Source organism: Lycorma delicatula, chromosome 12 (assembly GCF_047948215.1).
Source record: "Lycorma delicatula isolate Av1 chromosome 12, ASM4794821v1, whole genome shotgun sequence".
NCBI classification, from domain to species: Eukaryota; Metazoa; Arthropoda; class Insecta; order Hemiptera; family Fulgoridae; genus Lycorma; species Lycorma delicatula.
This window is the reverse complement of record NC_134466.1, coordinates 28,132,657-28,140,795: the sequence shown is the minus strand read 5'-3', so window position 1 is coordinate 28,140,795 and position 8,139 is coordinate 28,132,657.

The following is an 8,139-nucleotide window of genomic DNA, read 5'->3' as shown; positions in this document are numbered from 1 at the left end:
GGTCAGAACAACTGAATAAGTAATAATCAATGACTAGCCACTAAGTACCCAATATATTTACTAAAAAAATACTTCCAATGGATTCAAGCTAACTGAAAAAATACATTTCAATATGTTCTAAACGCTGTGGCATGTTTTAAAAAATTTTTTAAATAATTCTAATTTATATATCATAAATGAAACATTAGTTATTTTAAATCTTTAAATACTTTTATTCATAGTTCAATATTTCAATATTAGGGACATAGCTAGGATTTTTTTTCAGGGAGTAAAAGGGGCTGATGATGATGATAAAATAAAAATGAAAATGTTTTTATATTGAAATGATTTTTTATACTTTATTGCGTTTGAAAAATACAAAATATATGCTTAGAATTAATACACCATTTACTACACAAAAGAATCATAATGTTAACATATAATCCACATTATAATGTGGATTTTCATAATCCACATTTATACTTCACACACACACACACACACACTCCAATAAAAGTTATGAATTATTACAAAACTAATTGTCGATTTTTCTTTCTCGTCATAATATCTAAAAATTCATCAAGATTAATAGTAATATCCACATGCGCTGACAAAGAAACTAGGGTTAATTCATCTGAAGTAACCCAAAGATGGTTGGTTAACCAATTCAAAAGAAATTGAAACTTACCCACTTGTTTCCTAAATGTGTTAGGAACTTAAAACAATTTTTTTTTTTAATTTTTTATTTAAGCAGTTTACCTGTGAGCCATTTCTGTTACGGTGTGCACGTCTATTTTTGTGATTGTAAGGGTTTACGGAAAAAATTCATAACTAAAAAAGTACTGATCTTGGAAGGATGAAACAAAACGCAATTTATACATATTTTCTCAAGGTAAAAGACTGAACCAGCGATTTATTCACCTATCTCTCTTATTTCTATGAGAAAATGACCAATCAAATTGAACTTTAAAAATTATGAAATTTCACTTTTGGTATTTTTTTCAAGAGGCAGGGATGGCATACACAATTTGAATTAATTTTTTTATATGTTAGTAGTTTTACCTTAAATAATATTAATAGTGATACACTTACCACTAAATTTTTATGAATTTTTGATAACTTTTTTTTTTTTTAAATTCAGATTACTTCAAATAACTTTGATGGGGTTGACGATAAAAATCTCGAATTTGCTGGCTAGTTTATGGCAAATAAAAAAGTTATAGACTCTTAAAAATCATGAAAAACCTGTTAAAAGCGATACCATTTTGACTCGATTAAATAACTGCTCCAAGGGGATTTCTTGTCTTCTTTGTACTTCACATTTTTTTATATTTAGCCCCTATGATGTTGAAGTTGATGTTTTCAATATTTTTAAATTATTAATGATAGGTTTTAATTTAATGACAACTTAACCAATACCATAACCTAATACAATTTTGATTAAAAAATGCTTGTAAAACTATTTTTACTCATTAGTTAAGTAAAAGCTAACTATCTGCCCAACAAATAAATAATACATTTGTAAGACTAACCCACCGTTACTTGATGTGTAAGCGCCACATTCACATTAAATTATTTTCTTTCCTTATTATCTTTATGCTTACGGTAGATTCTTAAAACGAACATCGTCTAGTTGCCCATACATATGTTTGGAATGCTATAAGCAAGTAGCAAGTGTTGGATTTCTGGCTTGCAGGAAATCCCCAGTAATCAATTATTTTTGTTAGTACTATATCAACAGTGAGTGCTCACATGTCGAGTAATGATGGATTAATGACTAGAGAGATGATTATGTACTGTTTTTTCTCAAATTTTATGAAGATACTTTTGAGATGTTATACTTTACAAAAGTATAACATATCGGGGTATTTAATTAAGGGAGTCCAGATTGTCCATGCACTTCAGATGGAAATGTAAATGAATTCATGAGGCTTTTCAATGAAGCCCAAAAATGTCCACATGTTGCACTAGCAGAGTACTTGCGATTTGTCATATGATTGTTTGGTGTATGTTAAACAACACTGGTATTTCAGGCAGTACTGATTAAAATTAGTACTGGCTCTTCATGTAAGTGACAAAAGAAGATGTATAGTTTTCTGTGATATGCTCTTAGTTGAAATGGAAGACAGTAGGTACTTACTGCAGTTAAATTTTAGTGATGAAGCAACATTACCAGCATAAGTGGTAAAGATTCAAGCCTCAATATTTGCAAGTGGTAGTAGGGGGCTTGAGAAACCGCATGTGCAGCAGGAGCGTGAGATTCAACAAAAGTTAATTTTTTTTGTGGAGTTTAGTAGACAAAAATAACACGGCATTCTTAGCTTGAGATTTCACAGGATTGACTTTTTCCACAAATAAATGAAACTCTGAAGAATTCATTTTTCAGCAAGATGAGGCCCTGCCACATCAACACAACTGAGTTCAATAGTTTCTAAATGAAACATTGCCTGAACGCTGGATAGAGTATTCTGGAGCCCAAGACTTGGCACTACACTCTTGGTCCACAAAATTCCCAGACATTTAACCTTGTAACTTTTTCTAGAGGAGATATCATTGTGAGAAAGGGTTTATGGTCCACTATTAACTGCTTATTTCGATAAGCTGAAAAACAGCTGCAGTAAGTAACCTCTGTAACAGAAGAGTGACTTGCAACATGTCTCTTAAGAATTCAGCTTATCATCTTATGCTATTCGAGCAGCAGATATGAGAGCTACATAACATTTTTAACTTGAAAGTGAAATTTTAAACATTTGTGAATAGTATGTAATTTGTCTTGTGTTTAGAGATTTTCTTTATAAAATATAGCTGTTTAAAATTAGATCTTCTTTTTAATACATACTATACAGTTACATCGTTGCTTAATGAAACTTTTTTACATCTTTTTTTATATTGTATTCAAAGTTCAGTAACAATTTATCAAGGACTTAATGACAATGTAAAAAAAAATCAAAAGCTTTAAAAAGAAATGCAAGCAGACTGATTACTAGAAGAACAATAACAAATTTCAGACTAACCAAGAGATAAAAGTAAATGAAAATGCTGCAAAATGTAAATTCATATGTACAAGTTATATTATAAGAAACAAGGTAGAGGTTTTTGAAAAAAGTGATATCTTTTACAATGAAAAAATAAGTACCTATTAAAATCTCAGGTACTTACGTATTAACGCCACCGCAGCTACAGCTTTATTTATATATAAAAATACGGTGTTAATTAGTCAAGATTAGCAAGCGAAGCGAGCGTAGGTTAAGTGAAACTGCAATAAGGAGGAAACATGCTGGTTCCTTTCAGATGGCGTAATTCACAAGAAGCTATTCAAAAGTTGGATCAGAAGATGTTACTATATCCACCTTTACAGTCTCAATCTCATACCATCAAATTTTTTTTTTAGTCCTGTCTTTGAGATGACCAAACAAAACATAGCACCAAGTTTGGCAATAATGAGCAGGTCAGAATAGTTTAGACACCAGTGTGAATAATTCTTTATTAATGGACTAAGAAAGGTCACAGAAAGATGGGATATTTGGTTAAATATAGCCAAGGAATTGGATTGAAAAGTAGCATTAGTTTCATTGTCATCAAATAAATAATAATTTTATAACACCCATCTGTCTCTTCAATTATTGAACGACCCTTTTATTATTGTTTTATGGTGTCTGTTTATAACTTTTAAATTTATTCCATTAAACAAAATATTCATAAACCATTATTTCATCAAACTGATCTTACTAACTTGCTGTAAAGATTGTGTTATGAATTATTATAGATGTATGCATTAAATATTTAACATTAAGGCTACTGAAACCACCAATACAAAAATATGGTTAGTTAAGAAATAAACATTTTTACACACCTTTCAATTCATTAAGCATCATCATGTAGAATGTAATTAAAAGTAATATATCAACATTTTTATTGTTTTGTTATATAACTCATTGTTATCACTGACTATGAATAGAAGAGGGTACTTACGTATTAATGCCACCACAGCTACAGCTTTATTTTTAAAAAAGTAGTCAATCGAATTTCGGTGGAAAATGGGCCGAAACAGATTCAAAACAGAATAAAAATGGTTATTTATATTTATTTATTTTTAAATATAATTTAATCAAACTTAACCTACGCTCGCTAACCTTAACTAATTAACACTGCAATCTTTTGAGTATTTATTTAATAAATTCAGTAATTATTGCAATTTGATTATTTAAATATTAAATAATTGCAAAAACTACTGAATTTATTAAATAAATACTTAAAAAATTACGGTGTTAATTAGTCAAGGTTAGCGAGTGTAGGTTAAGTTTGGTTAAATTATATTTATAAAATAAATATTTATTTATTTATGTTAAACTCTATATCGGCCTATTTTCCAACAAAATCTGATTGACTACTTTGGTTTTAAATAAAGCTGTAGCTGCAGTGGCGTTAATACGTAAGTACCAAATCTCATACCAGATGTAGAAAACTACACAAAAGAGGTTAACTTTAGAACGCAGTAGGTTACACCTCTCTCTATGCAGCTATTTCTGCAAAAGCGCTGTAAATATTCCAATATTAATGGGATACCAAGATTAAAATACGATCAACAAAAGACAAGTATTGTTTTGACTGAAACATAAAAAAAATTTAAATAAGTCTAAACACCCTCAAAAAATGTTCAGTCAAATGCAATTTTAGTTAACTGTCAACAAATACAGCAACCATCAAGCAGAAAGTTTTTTCATACCAAAAATATTGTGTAAAACGTAGTGGATATGGCCTACATATATATTTAATATCAGCAAGCTTACATACTTTTAGTCTGCGATTATTTAACTGCAATTTCATTTTCATCAAAAATGAAGAGGAAAATTCTTTCAGGTGGAAACTAATTCTTTTTGTATATCCATCTGGCTAAATCTTTTAAAACCAAGATTTTGTTAACTATTTACAAATTACATTTGAGCTATTTACAAATTTAAAGCTTTAACTTAAATTTTATACATTTTTTGGAAAAGTCAAAACTTATTTGCCTTAATTGCAAAAAGCAACTAAATCCATGAATCTAAAACAGTAGGCCATCTAAACAAATATTACAATCATTTGGTCATACTTCTGTCATCTTTGTGTAAGAACCAAGAACTTTCCAAATGACCCTGTTAAGATATTTCGAATAAATATACTATCAATGAACTGATAAAGCATTTTCTAAAACTGACTATTTACTAACTTGTAATTTTTTTTTGTGTTTGTCAGTACATAATAGTACATTGTGACATCAAAAATGGGTAGATATCCTACACCATCTATAAAAAAATCAAGGATCAAAGGAAACTGTAGTAAAACATTGATCAGAACAGCATCAAACAGTACATAATAACACAAATGCATGTAATAATATTAAGGTAAACTCATGAAGATACTAAATGTAAAAGAGTATTACTTTTAACAGCATAATGGTTTGGTCATTTATTAAATTGATTGTAACCTAAGTATATTGTGTTGTTGAATTAAACAAAAATAAATTCTGCTGTCTGGTTTGATAAATGTGAATACTGTTGTTATTTTTTAAAGATTAACTTTTATACACATAAACACTTTTCAATGCTGTTCTTGGAGAAAGAATAATCTAATATGAAATTGCAAATTTTAATTAAAATGTCATTTAAATAGTTTAATAAAAAATCAATGAGTTTAATAAACCTTTAGCATTATGGAACATACAAGCGATTCACTAATCTGTGATAAAATCTGAAAAAACATATAACAATAAAAGGAACTGCTTGTTAAATTTAACTGTCAATGATCCACACCAGTTCAACAGCATCAGATCTACAATATCTACCATAATTAATAATTTATTTATTTTATTAAACTTACAATCTACAAAAAGTTTTCTTTTTGTCTTTGTAACATTAAGTTCTTATCTATTTTACTTCAAGATTCCTTAAGTTGTTTAAGACGTTGAAGAGCAGCTAACGGCCAAATTTATCTCGTTTCTAATGTCTTGATCTCATGAAAGCCACTAAATGTTCATCTCCTATAATAAAATTTGTAAATTAAAGTCTACATTTTCACATAAAACATTTACCACAATTTATAGATATATTCTAAACTCTGCACTTTTTCTTCAATAGTTCGGCTAAATATTTTATCTTGACATCTTAAAGCAAATTCTAAACAAGTAGGCACAGCATAAAGATACATTGGCTAGATATAAATTTTATGTAAAAAACAATAATTCCAGCAAATCGTAAACATTAGCTAATAATAAAGTTACTTTCAAAATGATGTTTTTCACATATTCATTAACACGGTAATAAACTTAAAAATATACTAGGCTGTATCAACAACCGATCGTATCATAATTACAATAATACACGAAATACATGAATTAAATTTACCTGAAATTAGCAATGCTTTTGAGGAAATTTCATTGAATAAAAATTAACGAAATATAACTTATTAGTAAATATAATAATAAAAAGGTATAGAAATTAGAAAATAGATAAAATAATTAAAATTTAAGAGCGCTAAAAAATAAAACTTCCGATGTAACATAACCTTTCATTACTACCACACACACTAACAAACCGCCAAAACATTCTGCAGGTAGACAAACATTTTTTTAACCTCTGGAACCACCGAGGGCAAGATGAAATGACTATTTTGTAGGGTGTGGTAATGACATGTCCGATGGGGATATATATATATATATATATATATATATATATATATATATATTTTAGTTACATGTGCTGGAAATTTAAAATACTAAGACAGCATAAACAATTATTATGTTTATGCCTAATAAAATATGAACAACCATTAAAAATTTAATGATAAATTACGAACATAAATCAAAATAAAAATTTTTATCATATGAATCAATACTAAAGTTTTTAATTTATGTACTTTTTTTCTAACCACCGGGATACAGTTGAGTATTACTTCCGAGGACGAGATGACAGACAACTTTGTAGCGTGGGAAAATGCCATGCCTGATCGAGATATATATGTATTTTAATATAAAATTAAGTAATGATATGATAATTTATAACTAATTTTATGTAAAAAAACATGTTAAACAATGAAATGTTATGATACAGTGTTCAACTTAAAAGTAGTTTAAAATGCATTTTTTTGTCTTCAGTCATTTGACTGGTTTGATGCAGCTCTCCAAGATTCCAAAGTGCTAGTCGTTCATTTCGGTATACCCCCTACAACCCAAACAATTTGTTTTACATATTCAAAACATTGCCTGCCTATCCCTCAAATATTAAAGCGACTATTCCAGGATGCCTTAATATGTGGCCGGTAAGTCTGTCTATTCTTTTAACTATATTTTCCAAATTATTCTTTCTTCGTAAATTTGCCGCAACACTTCTTCACATGTCACTTTATCCACCCACCTGATTTTTAACATTCTCCTATAGCTCCACATTTACAAAGCTTCTAATATTTTCTTCTCAGGTACTCGGATCGTCCAAGTTTCACTTCCATTTAAAGTGACGCTACAAACATATACTTTCAAAAATCTTTTCCTGACATTTAAATTAATTTTTGATATAAACAAATTATATTTCTAACTGAAAGCTCTTTTCGCCTGTGCTATTCACGATTTTATATCACTCCTGCTTTGTCCATCTCTAGTAATTCTACTTCCCAAATAACAGTGGTCCATCTTCATTATTTCTACTACATTTCATTACTTTCACTTTGTTCTTGTTTATTTTCATGCAGTATTTCTTGCATAGGACTTCATCCGTGCCGTTCATTGTTTCTTCTAAATTCTTTTTACTCTCAGCTAGAATTACTATATCAAAAAATCGTAGCATCTTTATCTTTTCACGTTGTACTGTTACTCCGGATCTAAATTGTTCTTTAACATCATTAATTGTTAGTTCTATGTAAAGATTAAAAAGTAATGGTGATAGGGAACATCCTTACTCCCATTCTTATGTTCTTCCATTATTACTATTGGTGTTTGGTTCCTGCAAATGTTAGCAATCGTTCTTCTATCTCTGTATTTGAACCCTAATTTTTTTTAAATTTAAATGAGCAAAATAAAATGGAAGATGTTGATACGACTGAACCTGTAGTAGGGAGGACTACTTATGCCCGAACATTTGAGTATTGCCAGTCTGTGTTCAGCACTGGTTTTTGAAAAAGGTTGTGTAG